At 32.9% G+C, this 13,207-nt stretch overlaps 1 non-coding gene across 1 annotated transcript; it reads right to left on the bottom strand.

Annotated features, from left to right (window-relative positions):
- Positions 1 to 8,676: 8,676 nt before the first annotated feature.
- On the bottom strand, positions 8,677 to 8,753 carry LOC111546815. The gene has a single exon (XR_002732934.1). It is a non-coding gene; the product is annotated as a small nucleolar RNA SNORD81 (small nucleolar RNA).
- Positions 8,754 to 13,207: the final 4,454 nt, after the last annotated feature.

The following is a 13,207-nucleotide window of genomic DNA, read 5'->3' as shown; positions in this document are numbered from 1 at the left end:
GGAAGACACTACTGAATCAGACATCAGATCACTCCTGTGTTTTGTTCTCAAATCTGTGACTAACTGGCTGTGTACCCTTAGGCCATTAAGTATTCCACTGGAGTTTAGTTTCATCATTTATAACATAAGTGAGGTTTGGAAAACATGATTTCTAACATCTCTATATGAGCTAAGCAGGAGTAACTGAGTGGGAATCATGGTAAAAACAAGAATGAGTGAACAGAGAATCAGGTAAGTGAGAAAGATACAGTTATCAGGAATGGGAGTTGATCACATGATCCGGATTTAATGTACAGAAATCTGTAATTGCCCTGTTTACATCTTTGAGCCTAGGTATAAAATGGCAACAAGTAACTTCACAGAGTTATTGTTACTGTGCAATAAGTTACATGACATTTCCCTGTAAAACATTAAATATATACTGAGATCGTTAAACTGGATAGATTTGAAATATTTTTTAATGCCTCTGGGCTGCTTTGAAAATATGTTGAAGTTGAAGCTTTAAAGTTTAGAAGTATGTGGAGTTTCAGCCTTTGGAATCTAGTTAAACAAACCTCTCCAGTACTGTATCATTTCACTCAGCTAAGAACCTCTAATTACCTTCCTGCATTCTCCTTTTCCTCTCCCACCCAAAATCAATCTTTTTTTTTCTCCAAAGGAAACTAGGTTTCTAATTCAAATTTACCCCTCTGGCATCACCAATTGCAACCAGAAATAATTTCCTTATTATTGTGGTAAACTTAGATGGACCATGTAAAACTTACGAGTTCCCCTTATCCTGGCCCAAATGGGTATTTCATCATTTCTTATGAATCATGATAACTTTCAAATGGAAAACAAAACCACCTAAATGTTTTGTCACTTAGTAATTAAACAGGGAAAAGCTGGTGGACGAAGAATCTACACTAAGTGAACTTGCAGGGAAATGAAGGCCATGACCATGTTTTGTCTAGGTTATCAATCTTTGAGACTCACTGCAAAGCATCTTAACTGAAGAGGTTGATGTGCACAGTGAGAAGATGGAAGGGTAGATATGAGAATAGTAAGAAAAAGTAGTATTATCAAGTGTTTTAACTAGTCAAGTCTTACTAGGGACTACCACATTTATGTTCCTTCTGGCAGAACTACAGTTAACTGAAATGTAGCTCTGGATTCAGCAGCTGAATGTAAGTTATATTTAATGGGCTGGCAACTGGACCGTTAATCACCATGGAAATGAGACGCATGCAATCGCCATTCAAAATCTATGACCCAGTCACTGATGTATCTTTTAAATCCGATGCACAAGATAAACTTAAATTTGAAATATGCCTTCAATGGGAAATACGTTTTCAGAGGCGATATATGAATATGCATATGTAGAAAGGAGGAGAAAAGATAAAGGATTATTATAAGACTTAAAGCATGTTAATATAGATATTTTTTCAAATATCTTCAAATTATGCAGATTTTGTTCACAACAATTAGAATTTACATTAGTTAACAAATTATTCGCACATAGGAGCTTTGAACCAGGAACTCTCAAATGTATTTCTTTTAGCCAACCTGTTTTATGAAGTGATGTCCACAGACTCTACCTCATTATGTGCTATGGACTGAATTGTGTTTCACCCTAAATTTATATGTTGAAGCCCTTACTCCTACTATGATTGTATCTGGAGCTGGGGCCATTGGGAAGTAATTAAGTTTAGGTGAGGCAATAAGGCTGGAGTCCCCTCGCTGGGATTAGTGCCATTATAAGAAGAGACACCACACAGCTTGCTTTCTTCTTCTGTCTTTGGCCTATGAGGGCACAGCAATAGGGTGGTCTTCTCTTTGCAAGCCTGGGAGAAAGCCCTCACTACCAAACCAAATCAGTCTCCCATAGCTCCATCTTCAAATATTCCTAAAATAAAAAATAAGGCTTCTGAAATATTTGGCATTCAGCAGCTGTTCTGTAATACTCAATGGATATAAATGTGGTGTGGGGATTTTGAAAACCAAAAGGAAAAGTTCACTAACAACTTTGCAGTAACATCCCATCCTGAAATGTGCCTGAAAAAAATAGTCCAATACAAGAATACAACCTGCAATGTTGATGATAGTATAGAACTTTTGACTTCAGTCTTAAGATTTCGTAATTCACTCAGTTCTGTGAGCTGCTGGCGCTTTAATACCACTACATTTGGTGACATAATTCAGACACTTTTTTAAACAAGCATATGATGAAAGGTCAAAAGATGAAAGAATCAGCAAAAATACACTGCGGACTTTCAGCACTTTTTCAGATTTTAAATTGTTATTAATTATTTATTTTGTAATATAATAAGATCCCAGGGTGACAAAAATTTTAAAAGGGATAATTCTAATCTATACATGACTGATTAAAATCAGCCTTTCCCCCTTATTCTCCTAGTAATTTAGAAAAAAAAAATATGCAAACTCAAAGGTTGGCCAAACTAGAGACGGATTCCAAGTCGAGTTTCTACAGGAGATGTATGGCAGGAAGCGGAGAGCAGCTGAGGAGAAAGATCAGTGCTAACAGGTCTCTTACGAATTAACAAGACTATATTCCCTGAAGGTAAAGCAGTGCAGTGTAAAAGCTATGTTTTGTGTCTACAAAATGGCTATAGAAAGTGGATCCCTAGAGCTGTTACAATTTACAAATGCATAGAGGCTCACACTATACAAAGAATGACATAAGCAAGCCATATTTTTAGACTGCAACCTATCTGTTCAGCAGCTGGAAAGAAGAGGTCCTTTGCTTATGAACACCAATTTGCCTAAAATACTTCCTTGCCCCTTACTCTATCACAAGACCCTGCAAGAAATAGCTGCTCTAGGAAACCCAGTCCTTTCAATAATGAATAACTAAGAGCAGTCAATTAAATATCAATGTAAGAGTGTCGTGTGAATAAAGAAAGCAGAAGAACATGATTAGTAACAGACGAGAAACTGTTCACCACATAAATGTTGTCGTGTAGGAAAGGACAATTGAAATCACAGGTTTTGGGTTTTTTTAGTGAAATATAAAGCAATTAATTATAAAAAGTAAGAACACAAAGCAGAAATCTAAGAACTTATATGAGTTTGAAGACAGCAGATAGCTGAAATTGAGCTCACAGAACTCCACTCTGAAAAAAGAAAAAACAAAACAAAACAGAAGAAAATGTATAACTGTCACAGAAAGGAAGTAAAATTGAAGAAAACATAGTTGAAAAAAAAATAAGAAAGGACAAGAAGTGATTCAGAAGCCAGAAATGAGACAAGTAAACAAAATGTGTTAGAAATAAATACTTTTTAAAAAAATTAGAAAAAATAACATAAATAAAGCACAGATTTGATTCAATATATGTATAGCTGGAGTTTCTGAAGTGAAATTCAACCATTATAATAATTAATTATAATTTAGGAACATTTTCTAAAATTAAAGATGCCACAAAACTCCTCCAAAGAGTGTCCACTATACCAGGAAATATTTGCCCACACTTGTCAACACTGGAATATACATCACTTAAGTTGCAGGACTTAAAAAAAAAAAAAAAAAAAACCCTATGGTCACTTTTAAAGGGAAAATGGCATCAGGCTCTGGCAACTCCCTAATATTCAAGAACAGACGACAATGGAGTGATAGTCATAAGATCCTTAAAAAAAGAAAGTGTAAGGCAAGGACAAACCTAACAGTCCTCAAAAGCAAATGTTTTAGTTGGATAGTTTGGAGCGTGCAAACTTATTTGGGGAAAACTACTGAAGAAAAACCTTAGTGAATTCAAATATGACTGGTGAAACTATAAGAAAACTTAGTGCCAATAAATCTGCACTATGCAAATGTTAAAGGAAGTTCTTCCAGCAGAAGAAAAATAACGCCAGATGGAATCTTGGAAAAAATAGCTCCAAATATGGGATATTTGAAGGTAAGAATGAAGGAGATTTTTTAAAATTTTATTTAAAGGAAAAACTGAAGGAAAAATAATAATGTATTGTTGGATTATAACATGTAAAACTAAAATATAAAATACAATTTATACAAGAATAAAAGAGGATAAATGAAAGTATAAGTTCTTATATTGCATGTGAAGAGCTATGTTACTATTTGAAGTCAGATTATAATGAGATAAGATGGACATTATTAACCCAAGAGCAGCCACTAAAATTTAAAACGTAGTAGGAGGTTAACAGGCAATTGGAGATAAAACAATATACTCAATATTTTTGTCTAAAGAAGACAAAAAATAGGGGAAAAAGGAAAATCAGCAGATAGAAAACAACCAGATGATTCTTTAAAATCCAATCATATGATACATTAAGTGTAAATGAAACAAATACTCTAATTAGAAGAGCTTTTAGAAGTGGATTTAAAAAATAAAATTTAACTTTGTGCTGCCTAAAAGAATCTCATTTTAATTTAGAGATTAAGATAGGCTAAAATAAAGATGATACAATAGTACAAAATTATTCATAATAAACTGGATAGCTGTATTAATATCTGGAAAAAGAGACTCTAAACATAATATCAGAGATTGTGAAGGAAATTTCATAATAATAGGTTAAGTATTAATCAAGAAGATATAATAATCCTAAATGTTTATAACATTTATAACAGAGTTTCTAAATACATAAAGTTAAAAAATGACAGCATTGAAAATACAGACAAATTGACAATTTTAGGTGGGGATTTTTAAACACCCCTCAGTAATTCATAGTCTATAGACAATAATGATATAGAAAACTTAACATCATCAGTTAACTTGCTTTAATTGACATTTATAGAACACTCAACAACTGCGGAATAAATATTATTTTCAAGTGCACATTGTACATTCACCAAGACAGATAATAATTCGTAATCAGATGAGTTTCAATATAAAAGTTTGATATTGCATACAGCATGTTCTCTTATAATAATGAAATTCATTTCATAAAGATATTTGGAAAATCCCTAGTATTGGGATGTTGACATACTTCCAAATATAATAGAAAACAAAATAAATAGCATGGGAAATTTTAAAATATTTTGAAGTAAATAAAATTAAAAGGCAACTTATTAATAATTCTGGAGCATAGTGGTTTGCAATAAAATTTTAGCTTTGAATTCTTATACTGGAAAAAATAAAGGTCTAATATTGTAATTTAAGTTGCTCTCCTCAGAAACCCAAAATATAAAACCAAATTATGTCTAATGTAAGTAGATGAAAAGAAAATATAATAAAATTAAAGTCGATGAAAAAGTATAGAAATGTCAATAAAATAAAAATTGATGCTTTGAATTGAATAAGAAAATTGATACATCTTTGTATATCAATAAAGAATAAAAGAGAAAATATAAATAACTGATTCAGAAATAATAGAGGGGATATGACTAAAGACATTAAATGAATTATTAAGGTTTACGATGAGCAACTTTTGACAATAAAAAATGCACATATTCATTACCACTCAGCATATGAGGTAAAGTTGTAATTTAACATTTGATGTCTAATTTTATTATCTATGTTCTTAATTGTTACATGAATTGCTGCCAATTATATTGCTTTCTTTTAAATATTTTGAAAAGTATAACTTACAGAATTGCCAATAAGTAGGAAACTTAGATACTACCTTCTCCCATCCTTTATTTTATTTCAATGTAAACATGACTTTTATTTAACTATTTATATTTTCTTTAAGTAATACAATTTTAAAGAAATTGTACAGGTTTTATAACATTTTATTGTCATCCTATGCTTAGGTTTTTCTGCCAGAATGGAAAAAAATATATATGTTAGTGGGCTAAAGAGAGAGGGAACGTGAGTAGAAGGGACAACATGTAAGAATGATCTAATATTAGAAATAAGTGCATTTTTACCTAAGAAAGGTATTGTTAAATCTATGATTTTATATTAAAAGAGGTCTCTGAAGATACTCTGTTTAACCCATGATGATATCCAAAATGTAGTAACAAATTTATCTTAGTAAAGACCATCTGATTCATTTCATTGGTGCCGTTAAAATCATTGATTTTTAGAACACATAAATGAATGGATAGTTTGTGGCTCATTTTATCATGACTTAAATTGATTAATTTATTGACTACCTTTCTCCTCTGGGCAGAAATATTCTTATCTATCTCCTGTCTGTCACTCAATAACCAGGACTAATAAGTACTTCTCACATCCAAAGATTTAATTAGAACAAGAATAAATAACTGAGAGAAAGTGTCAATACACAGAGAAAGAAGTCCCGTCAGTTTGATCATCTACTTTCTTTACACTGCAGTGTGTTAATTCAAAACTCCACTTGAGCATCTCCCACATGCTGGGATAGGTACCATCATGTAGATGCTTCCTAAAATTAGCTAGTAGGTGAATTTCTTTTACTAACAACTTAGTCACAACATAGGATAAAATGCCCAGGTATTCTAAAATGCCACACATGTTGATGCATTCCTTTCAAGAAAGGCCTCAGAAAATATTTGTATAGGGATTGTTGTTTAGGTTGGACCTCTAATGAAGTTCAGGTCTATCCAACAAGGAGTAATGAAGAAACAGGGAGTAGGAGGTAAAGAAGTACAATATAAATAAGTATGGAAAGCCATGAATGGCAGGTGTTTTGTGATTAGTATATTAATACACTGGCAACACAGAGGGTAGTTTCAGTGAAGAGGTATTTTGACATCAAATGCAGAGCACCTTTATCATTATGCTGATGAGTTTAGAAGAGATTAAATTGCAATTATGGTTGGGGTCTTCCAAAACAGTCCAATTGAGAATGAAGATCTTAAACGTCATTACCATGGCTGGAAGGAACAGAAGATAACAGACAACAAGGGAAATTTTCATTTTGAAATGGTGTGGGGAAATCCATATTTTATGTCAGAATTTTTAGTTGTTCAAATTAAACCTTGAAAAAAATTGAAATATATATTCACTTATAAATTTAGAACATCTATATAAGACCCCATAAAAAAGCTAAGTGTTATTCATCCATAAAAAAGAATGGAATTCTCTCATTTACAGCAAGATGGATGGAACTGGAGTTCATTATAATAAGTGAAATAAGCCAGACATAGAAAAATAAATATTGCATCTTCTCACTCATTTGTGGGAGCTAAAATGTGTAGTTCAATAGGTAGGGAGTAGAATGGTGGTTACCAGAGGCTGGGAATAAAAGAGAGGAGGAGGGGGATGAAGAAAATTTGTTTAATGGGTACAAAAATACAGCTAGATAGAAGAGGTTTTAGTATTTGATAATGTAGTAAGAAAATTATAGTTAACCACAATTTATTGTATATTTTTAAATAGACGAGAAGAATAGTAATGTTCTCAACACAAAGATAAAATAAATGTTTGAGGTTATGGATGTCCCCATTATCCTGATTCAATCAATATATATTGTATACATGTATCAAAATATCACACGTATCCTAAAATATTTACAACTATGATGTAGCAATTAAAAAGCTAAGTGATAAATAAAATTTTGATAAAATATTTTAATACAAGTAATTAGCTGAAGTGTTGATATATAGATAGGCATGTGTGTATATTTAAGTATGTGTGCACATGTATTATGTTGATGCAAAACATAAAAATTGCGGGTTTTGTGATTGGAAGTGATAGCAAAAACCACTATTGCTTTTACACAAAGCTAATACGTGGAAAGTTTAAAGTGAACGACCCAGCAGGAAAATCAACAAAGATTCTTGATATGGTTTGACTGTGTCCACACATAAAAATCTAATCTTAAATTATAATCCCCAAATCCCCACATTTAGAAACTATGTGGAGGTAACTGAATCATGGGGGCAGTTTCCTGCATGCTGTTCTCGTGATAGTGAATGAGTTCTCACGAGATCGGATGATTCCGTAAGTGCTTGGAAGTTCCTCCTGCCTTGATTCTCCTTCCTCTCACCTTGTGAAGAAGGTGCCTTGCTTCCCCATACTGTTCTGCCATGATCCTAAATTTTCTGAGGCCTCCCCAGCCAAGCTGAACTGTGAATCAATTTAACCTCTTTCCTTTATAGATTGCCCAGTCTTGGGCAGTTCTTTATAGCAGTATGAAAGTAGACTAATATAACTCTGAATAGGCAATTCACAGAAAAATAAATGCGAATAACAGAAATATTCATAAAACATGTTTAACTTTACTAGTAATAAGTTGCAAGTAGAAAAGAACATGAACCATTATTTTTGCTATTTAATTGCTAAAACTGAAAATATCTTAAATAGTGCAATATTGGTGAGGTCATGGGAAACCAGACATGTTCTGGCATTCTGCAATGGGTAAGAAGACGGGCTCTGAAGTCATCACAAAAAGGACTCAAACCATTTTCCAGCTGAGTCACTTTGGGCAATCTGCCTATCAGATCTTAGCCCTCAGTATTTCTTCTTTCTGAAATTCACTCACTCAGTCATCGCCATGGTTCTCTACCTCACTTGATATAGTTTGCTACTAAAATATTAGCATATTAGAACTGTCAACCTGATCACATGTTTAAAATAGCAACACCATATTTTATATTATTACCCACTATTCCTTACTCTATCTAAATTTACCTATTAATCCTTACCAAGACCAAGAAAATATATTTATTTTAACTACTTATATCCTCTGGTAGATTATAAACTCCATGACCTTGGGGCTTATCCACGTCTTTGTTCACCAAACAAAATAGTCAACATAGCAGAGCAGACATCCAATAGTTACATGTTTTTTTTACAGAATATCTGAACTGTTATTATTATCAAATAATCAGTGAGAGAGTTAAAGTTGAAGTGAGATTATCATATATCCAAAAGCTATTTTTGAATAAATGAATACATGAGTAATACACAGCTGGGGTCCTAATTTTTCTCATTCATAAAATCAGGATAATAAGAACGGCTTCCTATGGTCATTTTGAAGGTGTTTAAATATGATTCGATGTCCAGCACAGTTTTTAGTGCTTAGTTATCACTAAACATGTAATTGAAATTTTTATTTCTTATTGCTTTTCTATAATTTCAGTGATTTTCCTTTTTGAAGAATCTGATTAGTGAAAACAATTTATTTTAATGCTTCCTTTGGGCTGCTTTCTTGATTTCTTTCTAAATGTATCTTGTTTAGGTCTTCTGATTGCATATATCATTGTTTTCAACTTTTTTTTATATTGCTGTAGGTTAGTAAAGGTTTTAAATTGCAGTGGGTCTTCATTAGGAATTATATTGAAAAATATTTTGGGTAGTATAGTTTATGAGGACTAAGCTCTGATTTGTAACTTGCCCAAATTCCTACCTAAGGGGTCTGGAGAGTCATGTCCTACAAATCATAAATTCTCATTAGGTTGGTTTTATGTAACCTTATATACCGTGACTTACTTTCCAAGATGACTCTGACATAACATTACAAGACAAGGAAGAAAATAAAAATAAAAACAAAAATATTTTACCCCAAAACATATATCTTTGCCATATCTTGAAATGGCCCTGGCAAAGCTGTACTTTGTAGGGGAAAATTTGCATAGCTAGATCTTTTTCCTTCGGGCCCTCTCAATCCTAAAGAGATCAACTAAAAGTCTAGCACCTTAAGGATCTGAATACAAAACATTTGTCATCTACTGTCTCTAAGGGCAGCCACTATAAGACTTCAAAAGAACCTTGGTCTCCACAATCTGTTATCTTAACCTGAATATTTCCTTTCTATCCATCCTAGGTCTTTAGACAACCCAACCAATTGTCAACCAGAAAATATTTAAATTGACCTATAGCCTGGAAGCATTCCCCCCTCCCAGCTTTGAGTTGTCTCACCTTTCTGAACCAAGCCAATGTACTTCTTAGATGTATTTGATTGATGTCTCATGCCTCCCTAAAATGTGTAAAACTAAGCTGTGCCCCAACCACCTTGGGCACATGTTCTCAGGATCTCCTGAGGGCTGTGTCACGGGCCATGGTCACTCATATATATTTGGCTCAAAATACATCTCTTCAAATATTTTATAGAGTTTGACTCTTCTCATTGACATTTAAAATACTATTGAAGGATGATCTTTAATCACTGTTGTTATGACTATCAACAATTGCAGTAAATGAAGGATACAGACTGTCTGCATCAATAGTACAAACATTCTTTGATAAAATTATTTTCTGCCAAAGATTATGTTCATTTATTCCAAAGTACATAGGATAGCAGGTTTACAAAATGTAAAATTTGAGAAAGGTTGCTATATCTGATCTTTATACATTATTAGATATTTTCAGTGTTCCTGGCAATATTTTGTTGTTGTTCTTTCAAATTTGCTGTCATGGGAAAATGAGCATAATACAAATATTTTTTGTTTTACTCAAGAGGTTGGGAACTGTCTGACGAAAGCTGCACAGTTCTACTCATGTGATTGATTTCAACGCAACTCAGACAGTGGTTAAGGAAATTCAAAAATTATAATCTCATAGCTAGAGGATATTTGACTTTACATCGTTCTGTGTTCCAGTAAATGAACCCTGAGAATTAGGCCACCCTAGAGAGGCTTTACAACCTCAGACTGACTCTGATTTTGGAAAGCCATTTACTTTCAGTGTCCTCATGTATAAAATGTTGACTGCTTGGATAATCATCACTTCTTATCTAGATCTATGATCCATTTCTTTATAACTTGCTTTTATGACTCCATGAGTGGGGCACACAGTTCTGCATAACCATCTGCAAATCCTTGCTGAAACTCTGGGAATTTCCTTGAGTGTTTGATTAAGATATACAGTCAAAGGAAGAATATTTTATAAAAGCAGTTTTGGTAATCTTGAAAATGTTTGTGGCAGTATAGAGAAATATATATTGCACCTCTAAGGAACAGTGGAAAGTGTACTTCTTTAATATTTTCACATAGGTCATATCACATTAGTCAGAATTATTATCTCCTGTGAATTCCTACAGTATTTTAACATATGCATCAGTCATATGGAATGTTAAAGATGGATTTTTTTTTCATTTAATCCTGATTACATCTGATCAACCTTTGTTTATAAACATATTTAGTGATAATTTGAAACACTCAAAGCCAAAAATTGAAAAGGTGTTCTTTTGAAGCAAATGTGGACCCACTGCATAAATTTTATCAAAATCTTACGGTAATCATATCTCCTAAAACCTGGAATTAAATGTCTGTCTTTCATTGTTCAAAAACTAAAACTTAGTTTCAAAATAGTTCCTGGTGGCTCTGACAGGAAACATTTGCCCGAACATGTTAATTATTTTATTAATCCTTGTTAAGATGTTATGGTAAAGAAACTATGATGAGTGAAACCATTTCAGTTGCAATGGTTTGCAGATTAATTTTACCAGGAGATGTTGGCATTCTAGAACATATTTTTCTCATTACCATGGGGAGAAGTGAACAGTAGCAAATTTTAGCTCATAAGCAAGGACTACAGGACAAGAAGCTTTTAACAAATAATATAGATACGATGGGCAGAGCTTAAATAAATAAGAAGAAAAACGATGTCTTGAATTTTGGAGGAGGAAATTTTTCCACACTGAGCAAGCAAATTAATTGAGACACAGGTGAAGAAGCTCTCCTCTAGTGAGTTCCATATTCAGAAAAGGACAGGGCTCCCTAGAATGACATCTTTGGTCAAGAAATGCTAGAGAGTTCTGTTCTCAAGGCCGAGGCATTTTTCCACTGTCTCTACTATATTTTCTTTCCATTTTCCAATGAGTAAGTTCTTAAAGATGTGTTTTCTAGCAAAGAATGCAGTTTTTATTTATTCTGATTTCTATGAAGACTAAAGTTTGATAATTGTAGGAGAGTCTTGCAGAGCTATTAGCCTCTTTGATGTCTTGCAATATTATTAAGTTTTTGTTCACATCTCAAATACTAATCCGTTTTTCCATTTTATTAGAATTATCCATACTTTCATCAAATCTTCCTTTTGACTAAAGCTACATATATGAAAAGAGGGAACTTTTTTGGGGAAAAATTTAGTTGTTCCTCAAAATATTGGTGTTTGCAATGCAAAGAACAGGCAATTGCTTAGTAATACATGTTGTTAATGAGGTTTTATCTTTTATTTATATCTCAAATCAATTTATTTGGGTTATTTAAAAATTCAGGGCTTTTATATCTTTGATCATATCATGTTTATATCCTAAAATATGTATTTCTTTATTTCTATCTTATCATCACTTTCATGTAACATATCTGTTCTCTTTATAGACACTATTACCATTTTGTATATGTCTTTTTGGTAAGAAAAAAGATCAGAAGCTGAGTAAATAGGATTCCCAAGGTGAGATTGGATTAAATAATACCGTTTTACCCTGAAGTCTAGAAGTCATTTGAATCTTCCTCCATATTCTATGCATTTATTAATTGATAAGAAGCAAATAATACAATGTGTTACTCTTATTCACATCTCACGTATTCACGTGTCTCACTTGAAATAGGGCAGATAACTTAAAAGAACAAACATTGGAAGGCTGAGGCAGGCAGATCACAAGGTCAGGAATTTGAGACCAGCCTGGCCAGCATGGTGAAACCATGTCTCTACTAAAAATACAAAAAATTAGCCAGGCATGGTGGTGTGCTCCTATAATCCCAGCTACACGGGAGGCTAATGCCTAATCTTGAACTTTTCTACCCATCAGAATTGTGAGTCCAGTAAACCTTTTTTTCCTTATAAATTATCCAGACTCAAGTATTATTTTATAGCAACACAGAATGGACTAAGACAATGGGAATTTTTTCTCCATACTTTAGTACTAGATTCAGAAACAGTTCCTGGAAAACAGTAGATGCTCAGTAATTATCTGTTAAATGACATCAAGTCAGGCAATATTTAAATCTTCTTCTAGACTACTGGAACAATAGAGAAGTGATGACCTTTTTGTTGTCTAGTGCTATGCTTAATATGGGATATGGAACATGGTAGGTGCCCAATAGATATTTCTTTTTATGAGCATATTACTTTATTACAAAGAATGTATAAGCATGCAGTTAAAATGGAAATTGTGGGATTCCTAAAATCAAGACACTTTTAAATGTAGGATATAATTAAAAAGATGATTAATTTTTTAAAAGCTGAGATAAGAATTATACCCAGGATAGGATGTAAAATAAAAGAGAGCTGAACTGTGTGAGCTTCACAGTGTTGTACTATGTTGCTTTAATTTAGGAGGAGATCCTCAGTAGCTCTGCCCCTCAGGACCATTTAGTACTTTATTTTTTCTTATCTCTGCTGCTTCACATGAGATGTAATATTTAAGTCAAAATCACTGCTCA

This window comes from Piliocolobus tephrosceles, chromosome 4 (genome assembly GCF_002776525.5).
Source record: "Piliocolobus tephrosceles isolate RC106 chromosome 4, ASM277652v3, whole genome shotgun sequence".
NCBI classification, from domain to species: Eukaryota; Metazoa; Chordata; class Mammalia; order Primates; family Cercopithecidae; genus Piliocolobus; species Piliocolobus tephrosceles.
Note: the sequence above shows the minus strand (reverse complement) of the source record. Positions and strands in the feature narration are given on the sequence as shown.